The 20,305-nt window shown below is 38.6% G+C and overlaps 1 protein-coding gene across 4 annotated transcripts in view; it reads left to right on the top strand.

The window, feature by feature from the left end:
- LOC102051403 (contactin-6) overlaps positions 1-20,305 on the top strand; it is a 149,185-nt gene that overhangs the window by 10,389 nt on the left and 118,491 nt on the right. The window lies entirely within an intron of this gene.

Genomic DNA, 20,305 nt, shown 5'->3' on the forward strand with positions numbered 1-20,305 from the left:
TGCCAGCATGGGCAGCATCGGCAGCGTTGGGTATAGCAGTAGAGGGAGTTGCCAAAATGTACACCATCATGGGAAAACCAGCCACATCACTCACTTCAAATGGCCCAGACACTTTAACGTGGTGGACTACAAGTGATCTGAGAGCTGACCTGGGCAAGGCCACACAGCACATCCTGCCTGAAATCCTCACCCATTTATGCAGAATGAGGGTAATTTTCAGTCTTTCCTGCCCGGTCAACAACCACAGCCTAAAATGTATTTTTAACTCTATTTCTGATTATTGTTATACATATTTTAGTGGCCCCTGTTTTTGCATTAAGCTTAATGGCTGTATACACTATTACAAATGCGGTTACCTGTCATACCATTTATGCCATCTCATTTATTCTGAACAATACAGCAGCCCATGCCATAATTCATCAGAATCAGGCACTGATTACTGAAGTGGGTAATTGCACAGGCTGTGGCTCGGTGATCAACTCTGGGCAAGGCATAGTCCAAGAGACAGGATCAAATACAATGAATGTGATTGCAGTAAAGGTGTTTGCTGCTGATAGGTTGCATTTTGCCATGCAACGTAAATCACCGGCATACAGCTTGTAAAATATTGGTGCCTTAGTCTCATCTACAAACAGGTGTGTGAAATAATACTGGTCCAAATGCACAGCTACTATTGCCCTCTTCTGGATAGAATACTACTAATTAATACCAGTAATAACAGACTTGTTTGTGCCTAACCTCCCTGCTTTAAGGATCAGTAGTTTTTATTGCATGTCTCTGTAAAGTGTGTGTACATCTGCAGTCCTTCTACTTTATATATATAAAGTCCTTCTACTTTCAAGATATCTCTCTCTCTCTCAAAATTCAGCCATATACAAAATATTACTATGGATCCAATCAATTGCCTTTCTCTGCATGTGGCTGTCCTGACATGTAGTCTATCACTCATCTTCTCCTGATTAAAAAAACCCAAACCCCAAAGAATACCAAACACCCCACAATACCACTGCATAGGCTTGTAAATATCTCTATCGGTCAGCGGAAAGCACAAGAAAAGGCCAGTCCCTGAACAAGTAATTTTGGAAGGTACGTCATGAAACTAGTACATCTTCTGAGAGATTTATATAATTCATATAAATCATTATATGATAAATCATAAATTTATATAAAACATTATGTTTATACAGGGGCAGGGAAAGTCACTGGGTAGCATCTCAGCATCCCTGCTGGTTTTATTTCTGACACTGCAACAATACACCTTGTACATTGTGTCTGTAGCTTTTACTTTGCAATTGCACATGTACAGCTAATTGCTGTCTGAGTCTGGAGTATCAGCTGTGGGCCACCATTGGGAAGAGTATACTGGTCTTGGTGAAACACAGTCTACTTCCATAAGAAAAATACCTGTATTCCCACAAGTCCATCAGGTAAAAATCACAGCCTTCTTGTTCCTCCTTGGTTCCTGTCGAGCACTAAAGTTACTTGGTTTAAGTGCTGTCTCTTTGACATGCCCTCCTGTGGACTCTGGAGTGTAAACGCCCAAGTGAGAATGGCTTTGCAGCTTAACCGTGATCCACACTGCCTTTCTCTCCCACAAAACTCTGCACTTCAGAAAGCAGATGATTGTGCAAAATGAACAGTGCAAACTGGATTTTCCACCCACAGTTCCCAGCAGCACTATCACTCACACACCCAGTAAGCCACTAACATCTCACGGTGGAAATGCAGCTACAGAGGAGCTGTACGGAACCATCTTGCAAACACAGCCCAGTGTCAGGAGCCATTTCTTAGCTTTGTGGTGAACTTCAGTGTTAAGCTCCTTGCTGGGGCTGGTTTGCAAGGTTTTCTCAATCATGCATGGGGAACAGACAAGGGGAACTCCAGGCTATTTCCAAGAAGCTGATTGCATTGTTCAGAGACGTTTCTGGTGGCTACACTTTCAAAAGAAACTGCACAGAGATTTCTGTTTTCCTTTTATTTCAGGGTTTTGGAGAAGCATTAATGCTTTGCTTTTGGGTAAAATTCAAATCAATGCAAACCTCATAAGCCAATAAAAGTTTATAGATTGTTATCCAATATGTAATTTGTTACACAATGTCTATGTGGCTTTTGTTTATTGAGACATAAAGACTACTTTTTTTAAGGTAGATTTTATGTGAGAAAGGCATAAGAAGGAATAACCTTTCATACCTTTTTTGCCATAAACTAAATTACCCTTAACCTAAATCATTTATCATCTAGTGGCAGACTAATGAGACCACAATAAACAAAAACAAGCTGTCTGAAATTTTCTTGCAGGGACAACTTTTATTTATATCAGCACAGTCTTTTGCTTGTAGCTTCATGGGTTGGCCACATGGATTGTATAGTGCATAACAGCAGATGCTCTGAACAGTAACCAAAGAAAACTTGTGAGTCTATAAAGCTTGTGAAAGGGACTTTCTCACCGTTGAATCACATAACACAGGATGTAAGTGTAGAAGAGATGTTACAGGATAGCTGCATACTTTGTTTATTTTCTGGTAGTAATTTCTGCTGGACTGATGCAAGGAAGGGACGGAAGGTTTCATTTCTCCAGCACATCTGAACAGCAGTCTGAGGGCTACTCAAATACAGATCATCATGGCTTTTGTGATTTGGATCAAGAGGCTTGGAAAACCTTTCAGAAAGAATGATACCTACCATATTTGTGAAATACATTGTAATGTACTGTGCTTACTGCTAAGATGTTCTTTGTCTAATATAACATTTTTCGTTGCAATATACATTGGTCTGTATACCACATTATTTTTACCAGTGTAGTTTCAAAGGAAAGGAGAGATACTTTGGAGTAAATGCAATTTTTTTCCCTTTATTTTTTTTTTTTTTTTTTTGAGCCAGACACACAAGCATAAAAGAAGCTTTTACTCAGTAGGTCCTGCTTGAAGTATAAGTGCACTGACCTACAGATCCACACAAAGAGTATAAGCCTATTTACTGCAACATGTGATGGTATCATAACTAAGATCTAAATCTTTAGAAAACTGATCCAACTCTTACTGAGGTCAGTGGGTTATGTTTCTCTGACTTTCAGAAAGACCGAATCAGACCTTGTGTGCTGCTTATTAGTTACATTAATTACTGTGTGATTTATCCTTCACATAATGTAATTGTGCTTGATATATTCTGCTGTGTACAGAAATCGAAATACTTGTTGATGATCTTGCACACTGATGAGGACTGATTTGCTTATTAAAGAAATAAAAGCTAAAAATAGTGGATCCCCTTAGACCTAGCACTTGCTGTTTCCCCTAACAGCTAACAGCTGATAGATTTTTCTAAGAGGAGCAGACCAAGAGAGGAATCTATTCATTGGTCTTTGCTTAGAAGCTGTGAAAATTTAGTTTTGTGTGATTATTAATAACATTGTTTTATATGTCACGAAGAAAATAAATAGTCCATTATTTAGATCACCACCAGTAAATGGATGTTTTCAGGATGCAGGTCCATCATCTTCTTCTTATCATCTCTACTCAATCTTCTAAACTTTTGCTGAACCCATAACATATGCTGCTAGAGAAAATTCTGGACTATGAGAGAGGCTGAGTCAACGAACAGAGCGACATGCAGTGTAACATCAGCAGAAGTTATTAGTGCCCACATGCAATTTATGAGCACAATCAAACATGCGGATGACAAGAAGTTGGGGGAGAGCTGCAGTATCCCAGGAAACAATCTGCATTATTAAGAACATAACTCCGGTGAAAGTATGATTAGCATACAAAACTGCAGACACTTCACTTCAAGATCCTCCTCAATGTCTCTTCTTCAAAACAGGAAGCGCATTTAAGCCCATTACAGACCGACCTCTATTCTGAGGTTTTACAAATGCAGTTCCAAGGCAATGAGCAGAAAGGTATTGATAGAGCAGCTCTGCAGGTATGCAAAACCGAAAAATAATTTTTCTGCACTCCTTGGCATGGGTTTGATGGTCCTGGCAAAGCATTAGACTGGGGTTCTTCTGGTTTATTTATAGTAGTACATAGTTCTATACATTCGTCGATAGCTTTGAATGGCAAAGATACAGCTGTCTCCGAAGGTAGGCTGTTACTGGTATCAATGCTGGTGTGCAAGCTGAACTGGTCAGAACCTTTCTTAAACGTGGCCTAACCTGCAGAGTCTCCTGATCCCTAGGAAAAGGATACAGCAGGACCTCAATGGAAACTTCATTACTTGTATGTTTTGGATGCCTGTCCCATGGAAACATGCACCAAATGAGAAGGAGGGGGTATAAACATGGGCTTTTGACTGTTACCAATCAAACTACTATTTCAAAGGAAAGAATCTTCTAATTTGTAGTCCCAGTTTAGCAAAACATCTAAATACGTATTTTGCATTTAATACAAGAGTGATCTTACAACTACAGCAAAGAATGCACAGGAGCACCTGAAAATATGCTAATTAATAACTTTTACTGCTAAGGACCAACCGTTCTACAAACTTGGCATCAGACAGACCCTGAAGCAGCGAGCTTGAAGTCTAAAGACCCTTTAAATTCAGTGTTTTCCTTGAACAAGTCCTTACATTCCTCTTGATGTCCTCTGGGTAGAAATATTAGCAGTGTTAAATAGCTAGCCTCCACTTTTGAAGATAATTTGCCTTAGGCACCTTTACAAAATGTAGGGAAAATCTTGGTTGTTGATTTGTATTATTTTTATTGATGTGGAAAATGTGATTCCTTATTAAGAAATGCACTCATAGATTTGTTGTGACAGAACATTATTTTCATGTTCTAAATGTATTTGCAGTTGTTTTGGTTTAAAAAAACAGGAAAACCTTTCTAAGAGGTTTGGGGAAATCACATGCTTTAACAGTGACTCCAAAAGGCAAAACTCGCTTTTGATAAGGGACAAAGAAACGATAAGGGGTTAAGGAAATATCCTCTTTACTGTGGAAAGACTGATTTTGATATTCTTAAAGTCTGCTAAACCAACAATTGTAACAGTTTACAACAAACAGCTTGATGCAGGTGTGAAACCAGAGAAAGTGGGTCCCTTTTATCTCACTTTCAAAAGGCAAAGATTGCTTCTTGATTTAAGATCCTATAGAACTGTGTATGGCTGTGAGGGCTTGAAGAACTTCATGAGTATTATTATATCCAGCTTGGATCATTCTACATTCAGGAGAGAATTTTGGAGCATTTTCAGTTGTTTCTACTACTCTACTACTATAGGTTAGTTTATACTACAGAAAATGCTTCTCTGCATTGTTGAGGATTGAAATGTGGTTAGCATGTGTGTGCAGGTGTCAGTACTTAGGGTTTTGCTTGGTAAGCGGCGTGTTCTTGACTAGGTTGTGAATGTTATACAGGGACCCTACAGTCTATTGTATGGATATAGATATGTTCAGCTACTTCTGAGAGCTGCCATTGAGGAGGATCAGTGGGCCTGCAGCCTGTGATCGTGAAATTGGACCAAGACAAAGAGAAAAGGATCAGGCAGTGACCTACAGGTAGCACAGCAAACAAGATAAAAATGAGAAACTCTTTCCTTAGATCCTTATGAATTAGTTCATAATACACTGTATTTTTACTCTGTTGTTTAGCAGTTAAAAAACCAGGTCTGATCGTAGATCTATGTGGAGGAATTCAGACTGCAGTGCTGCAGTCTCCTTCCATGGCTATAGCCCTTCCGAGAAACAAGCACACAGAATCCCAGCACTATCAGCTGAATTTCATGAGTCACATCAGCAGAAATACCTATTCCTCACTGAAAAAAAAAAGCTGCAAAGCTGAGATCAGCTATGTAAATCTCAGAAAATTTGGCCTTGAACATTTCACTTATTCTACCACTACAAAAATGCAGCCACGCATGGACTGAGAATGCAGCAAATGTTTAAGAAGTACAGAGAAATGCTTAGAATGGAAAATAGAGAACGGGAGAATGAAAAGGGAATGAGTAACAACTAATAATGCAGATGAATTTTCATCATCTTCCTTTAACTGACACAACACTAATATTCAAAACTTCAAGATTTTTCATTATGGTGATTTCTTTTGTGAGTGTGGTGCAGCTTACCTAATTACTCAGGACTATGGTGTGTTGAGGGATGTGCATAGTTCCCCAGCACCTAGTTGTATTTTGGGGTACCTAATCAGCAGAATCATTTTCATAAGTGCTTTGCAAAATAAGTGCTCCTCAAAATGGCCTTGAGTAAGATAGCAGTGTGTTTAATTCACTACTATTTCTTTTTTTGTATTATAACAGATCATTTGGTGTTGTGCAATTTGCTCTCGATTATTCTCTGTGATTCCAACAACATATTTTGGTGCATAAAGAGAATCTAAATGAAAGTGCTGAATAAAAGGGTGTAAAAGAGGCTTCTCAGAGCATTGATGTTACAAGAAAACAGGTTAAAGTCCTATTAGTTTTCAATGTACAGTCTAATAGACGAGAAAACAAAGCAGAAATGAAAACGAAGTTCTGCCTGTGGAAAAAAAAATTCAATGCCAGTAAAAACCTCTTGCTAAATATTTATATCCAGTCATGGCCAGGTTTGATGTAAATAGTTTTCATGGACCTTCACATTTTAGCATTTTAGAATTGATATATTTTAAATAAGAGCATACATAAATAAGTGCATCCTAAATATTATCTGTTTCCATGTTAGGAAACCCTGAGTAAAACCATTATTTTTATCTTACAACAGATAAATTTAAAGGCTTTTTCTTCCAAATATCTTTGGTCCTGATTCCTATCTGGTGCAAATTAGCATTTCTGCATTAAGCTCAAAGCTATTCCTACTTACAGCACTAGAGTATCGAACCCTGTTTACCTGTCAAAAACCGAGAACACCTCCAGAATAGTAAGTTCAAGTTCAAATCTCTTTAGTGTATCCAGGAAGAGAAAACATTCATAAATACTGATTACTATTCAAGCTAACATTTTGCTTTTCTAACATATTCTGAATCTATATAAATTGTCTGATGCATATCCAGCAGATGCAAATGTATTGATACTTGTATGCGTGACTTGTATGGAGTGCAGTATAATTATCGAGAAATAGAATCAGTTTCTAACAAATCATCTGCCATGTGCAAAACAGGAGTCTAGTAGTAATTAATGTAATAAAATGTATTAATGTCTCTCTCTATCTCTTTCTTTTATCTTTCTGGTGACACTTGATAAGGTCTGCCTCCTGAATGAGCAAACAGCTCATACATAAGTCCTAGGAAACTGCATCAATTGCACAACTTCATTAATAAACAAACAAAAATCAATTAATCTTAGGCTTAGAACTATATCCTATTTCTCAAAAACCTTGATACAATTGGTATGTTATATGAACTGACTTTGAAGTGACTTTGAACGAACTTTGATGTGTCTATGGAATTCTGAGCAAAAAGAAAAAAAAACGTAATTGTAGGAAAAAGGAAAATAGATTAGTCTTCTTTTAAATATGTCAAATTGTTCTCTGTAATAAAAGGAATTTCTAAATTGTGCTTATATTTAGACCATGTAAACATGTGCTTCCCCATATATATTCAAATATGCAGCTCATAATCAGGTTTTCTTTTCAAATTACCAGTTTAAATAGAAAAAAAGAAGTCTGTAAGATATACTATGATTTGAAACATGATCATCTTCTAAAAATCAAAGCTGTGCTGAATGTCTGGTGTGTGGCAACTTGTTAAAGAAAGACATGGCTATTTATATTTATTAAACACCAATAAATAATATTTCTTCAGAGCCTTAACTGAGAATAGTGGACCTTCTGTTCACCCGGTTTGGACCCTCTAAGGCAGGGAAGCATCACCCAGTTTCCAGCCCCTCGCCCTTCCTCCTCTCTGGCTTACCTGCTGCATAGACTACAACCCTCAGGCATGCATCGCGCTTTACGTGCTCACCCTGTCACACAGGTGTGAAGTCAAAGTAATTTCAAGCAGTGTCCGCTGGCTCTGCTGCTTGGACCGGGCTACGTGTGGGTGCTGCAGGTGAGGACAGAGCTGCAGGCTCCTTTCTCCTAAATAGAGACCGAAGTATTAGGGATATATAACTACAAGGGAATAGCACAGGGAGATGGCCAGTACCAGTGGGCTGGCAGGGGATAAAACGTGCTTTAGTGTCAGACCTTCATATGAGCGGGCTTTGCCTTGGTTGTTAATTAATTTCATTATTGTTGATCCAGCCTGAGAACCCTCTGCTCCCCACTCCTGTTGTAGCACCCAAAAACCTTCTATAGAAAAGGCACTCAGTATGGTGAAGACATTAGAAACTCCAGCACTTTACTCCCTGGCTTTTGTTTGAAGGACTTTTATTTAGCTTCTGCATTCCACCAGCATCCAGATACACTGTTCAAGCAAAAGAGGTAAATAATTTGTATGCCTGTTCCCTTCTCCAGATCATCTTGAACCCTGTCTAGACATTAAAACAATCTGCTGCACTGATTATTCTACTTGGATATATCTCCTATCTTAAAATACATCGATTATGCTGAATTAAGTCCAATTTCATCTAGAAACCAACTGGTTATTTTCTTCTTTTCCTCATTATCAAAGAGATTCTAAATGATAGTAATAAACAGAAATAGCATCACCAAGGAGGAAGGGAACAGTAAGGATCATCATTTCACACTGAATCATTTACTTGTTAAACAATAAGCCCTGAAATTAACTTTCCCTCCTGACACACATTCATGCACATATGCATGCAAATAAAATGATTAGAGACTTCATCTTAGGCAAAAATAATGGCCATGTATGGTTCAGCTAATCTTAAAGTCACCCTGGCATTACAGTTCTGCCTTGCTTCTATTTACATTATTTAGCATTCAACTTAGTCTCATTGCCAGCTGGTTTAAATTCATCTAACCTATAAGCATTTGTGTCCGCCGAGGTCAGCACAGAAACAGTCCTAGCTTCTTTATTTATCGCTGCACAGCAACGTATGGCTATTACAAAATCTAAATATTTCCTGACAACTCTCTGAGGACATCTAAAGATAATAATTTATATTCATGATACTGTTAATACTTTCTGCCAGGCTGAAACCAGTTGTTAATAACTCAGCAGACTTCCAGGTTCTTGTCTAAAATTAGCTTTGGTTTCACTTTTTTTTGTTGTTGTTGTTTACAAATATCAACCCTGATCCATGAATTTCTGAGGCAGGAGTGGCAGGTGGACTCCCTGGTCTCCTTCTGAAGGTGTTTCTACAAGCCCCTCATTCAACAGAGCATTTCTCCAACTCTGCAAAACTGAACTCCACTGACGTTTTGCACAAATGCACATTCACTCTGGGAAGCAAGTTTGGTGGATGGGTGGATGTCTCTGCAGTCCACGTGCAACCCCGTTGTGCTGTCCACTGGGAACCCCCATGAGTGCTCACCCCGTGACTGGTATCCCCAAAACTCAGGCTGCATTGGGGCTTTGGTTCACAACTGCTTTTCCCCTGCCACACAGCCGCCATGGCTCCTGGGTGGGTTATATGCTGCTGAAGTAAAGCTGCAGTCTGACGGGAGGAGGGTTTTTGGCTTCAGTTTGGGCTTTGATTTTTACAGGACAGCCACTGTCTTATATCTTGCTGTAAGATCTGAGTGGACACAAGATGTTCATCATTCTTAACAGGAACTAGGAAGTGCAGTGTCAGTAAATCAAACATTTATTTTTCCAGGGTAGGTTTTTTCAGCCATATTAAAAAAAGAAAAGAAAAAAAAAGAAAAGAGGTAGTTCGAAGGACCAAAACTGGTGCTAGTGTCTTGCTGCCTCTAGTACCAGTCAAAAGTATTTCAGGTGAGTTTAGGTGTCATTTTGAACCCTAAAGGAGTCAGTGTGGACATCCTGTCTCACTGCAGGTCTACAGGAGAGCCTGCTGAAAGCTCTTATAAATTCCCTGCCATCGTAATGCTGGAGTGTCTTCAAGCTTATCATTCCTGGGACAAGGAGAGTGTATCACCTGCCCATCAAGAGAAGATTAGAAGCAATTCATTAGCACGTTTTCAATAAAAGAGAAAAAAAGGACTTGAACACCTTTCCCCAAAGCCTAGGAAGTCTTTCCTTTTCCCTACAGCTGCCCTGCAGTACCTTGTTGTTCAGCAGAGAAATCCTCCTGCCTTTTTCCTGAAACCAAGTCCCAGGATGACTTGTTGCACTGTAAGGGAGCCCAAGAAGCAGACTTCTGATGTACCACATCATTCAAGTGTCATGTTTAATATCCACTCAATACCCCTCACAGCACTTGTTATGTCTTGCTTTCTTTCATACCTTGTGCCTGACGTTTCACATGCAAAGCACATCATTCCTCCCCTTTCTCCCCCAGAAGATAGGATATGAAAATGAATAGTTTCTCAATAAACTGGCTGTAACGGTATTTTTTTTAAGTAGGAGAAGCTGCTAGCTAGGTGTTGTGATGACAAGCGACTGGTGCCCTTGCTGGGTTTGTGAGCCCAGCATTTGAAGCTGGCTGGTTGTAATTGGGAGGAATAACAAACGATGAGCAACAGTGAAATGAGAAAGGGAGAGATCATTTCAGATGTTAGAGCAATAAACCACAAATGAGATTCTATGCTGGTAAATATATAATACATCAACAAGCCAAGAACAATAAAAAGAGGGTCTCTCTCAGTACATGGCGAATTCCAGCTGCATACTGATCAAATGAGGTTTGTGAGGCATCACAGGGAAACCCCCTCTGCCATTAGCTCAATGAACGTGCCCAGTTGGGTGTCTCTTGCTGAGAAGGCCAGAGGCTTGTTATTACACTTTGGAGAAACAAAACAGTTCGACTTTGGCTGGAGTGAAAGGTACCAAGCAAGGTGACCTGGCACTGCATCAGTCCCTTCCGTGCACCGCGATTCCCTCCATGCTCACCAGCTGGAGGTACAGGTGCATAAGAAATGCAGAAGGAAAAGCTTTGCAACTAAGGGTATTATTTTGTTTGAAAGGAGGGCACCATAAAGATATCACAATACCTTTAATATGGATTTTAATAAAAAGATCTGGGATATTAAATATGAAGCAAGCAAAAGATTAAAATGAAAACACTGAATAGCAGACTTTATGGTGGCACAAATTAAAGCGTTCCTGTGATAGAAGTCTCATATTGAAACAACTGCTGCATGAGACCTTGAAAGAGGTGAAGTCTTCAAGATACCATTGTAAAGGTTTATCAGCAGTTCCTTTATTAACATCCCTATCCTTGAAGAAACTTGCACAGTATCTTTTGATGACATTCTAATTTTGATCCTATTTTACTGAAGAAATGGGAATTTTGCTCCTAACTTTTGTTGGAATAGAATCATTTTTTTTTTTATTATCATTATTGCACTGATAATATTTGGAAAGCTGTTTTCTAGAGTTCTTAAGCTTTTACTGACAGATATGAAGCAGATATTAAACTTCATCTGTGAAGAATAACGTATGCTTTCCAGTCTCAGTATTTAGGTACCATCTAGATGTTTAGCTTTAGTGTTTGTGAACATGTTAAAAGAAATGCAATAATTAGTTTACACTTTATATTGTCAGGTTTGGTAAATTCAACACTTTCAGATCTCTTCAGAAAATGTATTTCATAATGTATCAAAGTGAAAATTGATCCACACTTACACTTCAGCCAAACCTTTTAAGCCTTTTATCAGATCTTTTCTATCTCAATGTTTGCTCAGTAATTATTGTAGACTGTATTGAATGATTAGTAGAGAATGTTTTAGTTGTTGGAAATTGTCTATATGATGACACCTTCAGAACTCTAATTCAAATGGAAAATGTTCTTCTCTGCACTTCACAGAAATCTCTGAAGGCTAGGCTGAAATTTTCGTCTCATCAAAACTTAGAAAAAAGATTTCATACAGGTGTTTGTCCATTCCCACACAGGTAAAGGTTAAATGAGAGCAGCACTATTTCAGTCGAAGAATGTGTATAGCTCCTGTATTTGGCCCTTGCAGTCCTGTCAGTTACTTGGCAAAGAGCTGGAAAGTCCTATACCAGGAGGACTACCTGGAATGACTCTGGAGGACCGAAGTCCTAACCCAAGTCCTTATATGAAGCTAGTGTGTGGGTGAAGTTGCCATCACATTGTAGCAGATGCTAACATCTTTCTGCCATGTCTTTAAATAAGTATTCCAATTAGCAGGTTCTACATGAGAATCTGGACTTCAGGCACTTTAGCATATGAAACATTATATGTTTAATAACTGTGATTGTTTCTAGTTTTCCCCTATAAACATTTTGATGGCAGGTGATACTCCTAGTGCTGGTACAGAGACATGGAAAGGGATGAAACTAAAAGAGCGAGAGGTGATCTGTCACCTCTGACCTGATAAAAGGGAAAAAGGTTTAGATGACCTAAGCATTGTGTTGGAACTAAGGCAGCATTAGATCTTGTTCCTGCCATTGTGAGGAAAGTCATGTCCAGAAGGGGCAACAACTGGAGCATGTCTAGGTCAGTCCAAGCTCCCATCTCTCCTTCCTGCGATAACCCTCTGTGAAAGGTTGAGGAATACCTGGATCTTGACTCCATCTGGAGTTAGACTGTGACTGGGTTACACAACCAGGCCAAGAACTTAACATATTCTCAAGTCTAGGAACATAAGTAATAAATTTTGCTTTTTCTGTCTTCATACTGCATACGACACAATGGAAGACTTAAAACTGCAAACAAAAAGGGAAGTGAAACGGAAAACTGTATACTAGGTTAGTTCTTCCAGCATGTCTCCAGGATCTGTGCATCTGCAAATGCAAAGAGATGGCAGGTCAATAGCACATAATCTTTTGGCGAACCACTGTACATATCGCCTACAGAAACTCCTGAGCTTGAATTAGTTTTGCCTTCCCTCAATTGCTGGAAACATGGCAGTCATTGCTAAATGCTACTATCACTGCTGCAAATCTTTCTTTAAGGTTATCCATTTGCCCCAGGAAGCTTTTGTGGCTGACATTTTTCTTTCTATCAAACAACATAAGATAAATTATTACTCTACTTTGCCTCACTCTACTTCTGCCTCACTTCTATTTAGTTTATGAAAAGAGTTGCAGGCTAGAAATCCACTGTCAAAGGCACCTATGCTTATCCCAGCTACAAATTTAATGTAGAAAACACATTCTCCTGAAATCAGAAGTGATAATTTCTGCTAGGAATAGAGAACACAACACTGAGGCACGTATAGCTGAAACTAAAGCACAATTGTACTAGGGCATGAGACCTTGTGTTTCTTGGTATCACATTTCAGAATCTTAAAGATGAGGAGCTTACTCACTCTAAATGGATGCTGATCCTCACTGCTGCCTCCAGGAATATCAGTAATGAATACTAATGTTCATGACATATTTCTAAACTACTTAAACTGATAGAATTGCTTTTTACATTACACAGGGTAAAATGAGGTGACTAACTAACAAAAAACAATAATTCACTGAAAATTTTAAGAGACACATGCAATGATGTGCCTCACTTAATTAAGTGACAAATATTTCACACAAGCCTGAATTTGGACAGTCCTACATATAAACGATGTGCCAAAAGATAATACTCCATGTAATAGAGACTACAGAACAGAAATTACTGGAAAGCAATATATTGACTTTGTAACTATATGTTGTCTTCAATTGACTTGAATCACAACATGTTTATATACAAAGCTAGGCATGCTAAGTGGACACAGAAACCATGGAAAAGGGATTATAAAGAGTAATGCAAGTACTGGGATTTTCTTTATAACGAATTCAGGGCCCATGGTTCTGGCAATGGGATAAGCAGTTTACTTGAATGCCATTTACCATTCTGGGCAGTGTCAACCCGAACTGGTAGCATATTTTAGTTTTATCGCTTCCCTGCAAGGGATTTGTCGATGGGTCTGGATGGAAGCCAATCCTTGGCACAGCCCAGTGTTGTTCATGAAAAGCTGCAGGTGTGAAGACATACCCTGAAGTGCAATATATTGGCTGTGCAAGGGCACCCCAACATCTCCTACACAGACTAATATCCTTGCTCCACGTGTCCGGGAGTAAGAGACTGATAGACCAGCCAGGTTTTATAATGAATAGAAAAGACTTCACCACTCTTCAAACAAAACCAACTCCTGTGCTTGTTTTATCCCACTCCACCACAATGAGATATTTCTGTCTTTATTTATCATCCGCATCACTGCAAAGAGCAAAAATAGGACCATAACTTTATATGTAAAAAAACCTCCTAAACAGCTGAGATGATTGAATCAAATTATACCTTTGTTTGTACTGTGTATGCATACACAGACTCACATACATATATACATATAGAAACATACATATATATAAAGCTAGTATGTCTGTATCTCCTAAGTTACAAGGAAACATTACCAGCAACGCTGGTACATGAGCAATGTGAGTACGTGAAGCAAAATTTTATATTGCACATGAGACAGCCCTTTCAGAATGATTACTAGCATTGCATACTGTGTATAAACTGAAAAAAAGAAAATCAAAGTCCTAGTGAATAAACTCTGAACAACATGGTTCGTATGAGATAACTGCACCTTTACTGTGCTTTCCTAAGCCTTGGTTAAGCACAAGGGCTGTGATTGTATTGCAAGAGTTTTATTCATTATGACTTAAGCAGTTTACTGCTGAAAGACATTTTTATGCTGATTTGTCAACAATGCAACACACTGGGGTTTATATCTTTCAGTCTTTATGTTTGGGTTAAATACAGCAAATTCTCTTATTGCCTCTTTCCTACCGAGACACGGTTACTTACAGTTGTGAATGCCCACACAAATGTTTGTGCTATTGCATTAAACCAGTGTATATAGATAGAATGTTCCAGTGAAAGCATGTCACTAACACCTTCCCAGGGCATTGCACAGCAGTGCTAGCGGGACGCTAACTGCACACAAAGCGCACAGGTATGTTCCGCAGTGCACTGATGGGAGAGCGGTGCTTCTCACTCAGCTTTCTAGTTTAAGTTCTCTAATTGTTGCTGTCTATGAAAAGAAAAATCACCTGAAAAATCAAAATTATTTCTAAGATATGGAAATCCTGTTGTGTCTCATACTTGACTGTTGGAAGAAGGTGTGAATCCTCAGAAGGATCCTTCATCATGGGAAGATGAGTAAGTTCATGTGATGCAGGGATGGTGGATCCCGTTTGCTGGGCAGTTTGCTCAGCCCAAGCCTTTTGCCTTGTTCCTAGAGATCACAGGACTACCAGAGTGCCATTAATATTTAGTAAGCAGCAATGGCCTTCCTATCTGCTTATTTCAATACTGATGAATCCATCTGGGGAGCTGAGCGAGGCCTCATCATAGACACTAGAGTCCAGACCACAGCTCCCCGTATGCCAGTATGGTGCCTTAACGTGGGGACTTTAAGACACAAAAGCATCTACAGTGTCACACCACGTATGAGTCCCAATGTCACCTGAAACGCAATGAGCTGTTAGGATTTGGGAAAATGTTTTGAAAACACAAGATTTAAACCCTCCCTGAAGGCTTTATGTACTGAATTTGAATTGTAAATAAGCTACAATATTTTCTGTTTCCCTAGGAAAAGTAAGCAACAGCAGTCAGGAGTGAAAAACAAATGAAAATCCAAGTTCTTTTGTGAAAAAGGAAAATAGGAGCGATCACTATCGGAAACCTTAGTTAAATAACACGGAGTACTTTCCTCCTTTGAAATATGGTTCAATAATTTTAAATAAGCAGTAAGTAGTACAACAGCATAGGTAAATCTTGCTGGAGACTGTAAAACTGGTCGCTTCTGCTTCTGCTCTGGTAGTTACAAGTATTTGCTATTCAGTCTGTTATGGGTATCTGGAAAATAGTTTGAGTGCAGAAAGCGCCTCAGGGATAAAAAGTTTGAAAAGAAAAATGTAGCTGTATATCATTGGCATTCATGAGAAAATTCACATTAGATGCCTTCAAATCAGGTGCTCAGGAGACAATATAGAGATCAGGAGCAACGGTGTGCCAAGAATGCAAGCCTAGCTGGGACAGACTCAGCTTATTTTCTGGCAGATGAAGAATACAAAAGTATGGAAGGCCAAATTCAAAAGATAATATAGATGTGTGGAAGATGGTAGTAGGAGGGAAAGCTGAGGCTGCAGCAAAAAAGGTATGCATGTGCTCCCTGGATTATAGCCTCTTCACATTTTTATTCCTTTCCTCCTATATGCATTCAACAGATCTCTTTCTATAGGTGGTTACACTAATACACCAGCCCTGCAGTGAATCCCCTCTGCCAGCACAACTGTGGAATTTAGCTCCAAATCCCTGTTGTTACACACTGTTTCTTTCACCAGGTCAAAAAGTTGCTATTTCTGCAAACAGAGCTACATTTTGCCATGGGTAAAAATGTCAATTTGCTTGAATTTAGCTAAGAGCAAAATCTCATCATTCCTGCTGCCTGACAACTTTTACCTCAGAAAGATGTCAGTTCACCACCTGAACCAACTTTTCTTGCTTTTACAAAACTAACAGACAGTTGTGGCAGAAATGTGAACTGGTGCATATTTTCATGAAAACTCAGATGACACTAGAAGTGCATTTTCTCCTTTGTCACTGACTTGATCTTGTAAGTGGTTTGTTACCTAAATAATAAGAAGATGAAGAAAGTATAGGTCTTGAAACCCAAAGCCTGGACACCAGGCTGAGCCTCAGCTCAGTAAAAAATAAAATATTGGCTCTTCTGTTAATGCACTAAATATACATCAGGCCATTCTAATTAAAAAATAAATCTATAACGTATGTCCTTCTAAATTCCATCGCCAAAGGAAAACAGCAATACAACTGCATGCTTCAGATACACGATTGAAAAAACTTTCCCTCTACATGCTAAGTGCAATGCCACTAGGTCAATGCATCTACTTGTATCCCATGATTACACTTAAATTTTTGATATTGCAGATACCCAGAAAGAAATGTTTGATGAAAGCAACACTTCTGTGTACTTTCTTTCCAGTACTATTACTCAGACTATTTGCAATGAGCAGCGGGTGCTGCACAGCCCATCCGGGCAGTGGCTTGCCTGTTGCTGCATGCAGAGCCAGAGCTGACCAGCATCTTTCCCCCAGACTTGTTTCAGACACCTTTCCTCCACCACAGTATTTCTATCTGTTTGTCTCATATATACTACCCCTGCAGATCCCACACGTCACATTTAGATGTCTCAGGAATAGATATCTTCCATTCCCCCACAGATAAGAAGAAAAAGCAACAGCTTGAAAATATCTGAGGCTTGAGTCCTTTTCTACAGACTTGTTTTCTGTAATGGGAAAACAACAAAAAATGATGCTGACTACTTCTGTAACAAACATATTTGTATAAATTACATGCTGTTGACAAATGGACACACAATCAGTATTTTTAGGGGAAAATGTAATGTTTCCCCCATGATCATATTTAACATACTTTGTTTTCCATCTATCTATCTAGACCGACTGTTCAAACTGTGGCATAACAATTAGAATAAGTGATAGTGTTACATCCAAAAAACAAAGAGTATGATGGCACAATTTATCTTGTTACATTTCTTGATTTAATGCCAGTCTGGGATTTCTAGTCTGAACCAGATTTTTCTTATGCTATAAATATTTCAGTTTTTTCATTTATTCTTGATTTAATTTGACAGTAAATAATCCCATGGAAGCTGCTGTTGGAAAGACGTTGTAAAAATTATTAAGTGCCTGTTTGCCAGTTAGGTCCTTGTGTTTGTCAGAGTGAAATAAGTAAAACAGTTGGGTTACTTAAAGGAAATGTGTGTGTGTATGTGTGTGTGTGTATATTTACAATAATGCCCCATAATTTGCAGTCTCAGAAGCAGGAGATTTACAGTTCTGAGGACTGATCAATACCTTATAAGAATACAAAGAGTTTGGGGCATATATTCAGAATATTGGCAGCAGCAAGTACTTGCTGCTTGGTTTCAAAAGACTCATGTATAACTCAACGAGAGGAGAATAGAAAGCAGGGAGTTTTTCAGAAGGATCTGTCCTTGCAAGAAAGTGCAAGTGTCTTGGAAAAGGATGGATCTGGTCAGTTAATTAGCTTTTATTGGTGATTTTTAGTTGCTCAGAATATTCCCCCTGGGAAGCATGTGAGTAACATTGGAGGGTTTAAGTTCTTTTTCTTTTGAGCCTTAATTGCCTCTTGCACCTTTAAAAAGGATTTCAGGTGATCTGCACAAAGTAACTCACACACCGCATCTGCGATGTCCAGAAACAGGACATGTTTGAGAGATCTTGAGGAAAGACAGTTGGGTGGGACTAGAGCAGGCAGCACTGGGAAATGCTCTCTGTCCACATCAAGAAAAACAACCACAGAAAAATGCCCACCACAGACAGTGAATGCAAACAGAAATGCCAACATGTGGGAATGCACAAAATCCATTGCAAGAATTTCACCAAAAGGGGATAAACTGTAGACAAATACCAGTTGTTACCTACTAATACTGTGAGGGAACCTTGGCACTCAGCAAGCCTCTTTGTTGGTAAATGAGCAGTTTGAGCCTCCCCACCCAGGGATGTTGCTGGATGTACCAGTCCTGGCTGTTTGAGGACTCTTCCTGAAGGCAACAGATCTCTCCTGCCAACCTCTAGTCAGAAAAAAAGTTAAAACTGGGTCACAGGGGAAGGTAGGGAGTCAAAGTCACAAAATTAATATAGGAGGAATTAACACAAAATGTTAGTAAATAATTAAAATTACAACTTTTTGATCTGAAAGAATACATTTTGTTTAGGAAGGACAAGAAAAAAAAAGTAAGGGGTTTTTTTTCTGTCTTAAATATCAGACATGTGTACATCACCTTCAATAAAATACTGAGAAAGAAGAGAAAGGCTGTGAAATAAATGTGATGTAATTCAACAAGGAAAAGTACAAAGTTTCACACTTAAGTAGAATAGTTAATGCAGACAGTATGCACTGATCAATCAGTGCACTATAGCCAGGTGGTTTAAAGAAGGGGTTAAGAGTGGGACCTGAACTGAATTCAAGTATAGAGATATATTAATAAAATTAGCCATCTTCATTTGGGAATGTGTAAATAGGAAATGGCTGTTCATCATCGCTCTGCCCAGCTCTGGGCAATGTGCTTGCAGATAAATGTCAGCTATGCTGAAATAATCCAGAGGAGACAGAACTGAGAAGAAAGGATAAAACAATGACTTGGGAAAAATAATAAAAAACTTAACAATGTTCTTCAAACATGCAAAGGTATAGAGAGAAATGTCCACATTCGTTAATAGTAGACAAATAAAAGCATTTATAGCCAATGTTAAGAATAACTTTGAAGCCAATAATGTTGTCAGAGTTTCCTGAGGAAGTTATGAAAAGGCTTATACCACCATAGGTCTTTGAAGCATGATGGACACATATCTGTTGAGGATATTTGAGGTGCAGTTACTGTTGCCTGGGGTAGGACTGATGTATAAAACAACCACACAGCTCCTTTTTCTTTGTTTCTGCTATGACAGAATTATCCAAACTTCAATTTCCTTTTTTTTTTTTTTTAAACAGCTCAAGCCATTTATACTTTTAAATGACACAACTGCTTCAGCAAGCCTCAGATGTGTGTGAAGTAGGACCTCACAAAAGGTTAAAAGAAACTCTGCTTTTTCCATCCTTTTTTTCATAAACTTAGAAGCTTGTCAGGGTTCAAGGTTTGATCATTTCCTGCCTGAAATGGCAACTAGCAACTGTGCACCAGGTTTATATATGTCTCCCCTGAGACCATCTACAATTTTTAGGTGGCATGTATAAAAACCTATGAACAGAATTAGGTCCCCTACAGAAGTGGGATGACTTCCAAAAGAGCTGAATTTCTTAATTTTCTGAAAAGTATCTCTCTCACTCACATCAGCAATAAGTTTCAGGGCAACCCTGTATGATATCTTTTCACACTGGTATGAAAAATGAGACAAGTGAGAAGAGAATATGGATCTGTAAATGTGGATCATAAATGTAATTTCTCAGTGGAAAATTTTCATCACTTAGAAGTTTTAGAATGATTTTATGATTTTGTAAAGCCATTTTATTAAGTGATTTCTGGTTTCAGCTGTTTTATGAACTGATTCCCAACAGTAAATTACTCATTTGCTCTTTGGGAGTATAGGCCAAACAGATACTTTTTTCCCTGGCTTAATTCATCATATGTTGACTGAAATGTCAAAGGAAATTAAAGCAAATTGTTAGGTAAATCCTTAGGGGTGAATGTTCCATTCCTGAAAAATAAATCTTAACACGAAAAATTTTGTTGGCCTGTTGTGTTTTTTTTTTCCATCGTGCTATTATGACATTGTATTGTCCTCTCCTCCCATATGAGATCTACCACTTTGTATCAATAACTGCTTATATGAAAAAACGTT

The sequence above is a fragment of the Falco cherrug genome, chromosome 4, assembly GCF_023634085.1.
Source record: "Falco cherrug isolate bFalChe1 chromosome 4, bFalChe1.pri, whole genome shotgun sequence".
Lineage (NCBI taxonomy): Eukaryota > Metazoa > Chordata > Aves > Falconiformes > Falconidae > Falco > Falco cherrug.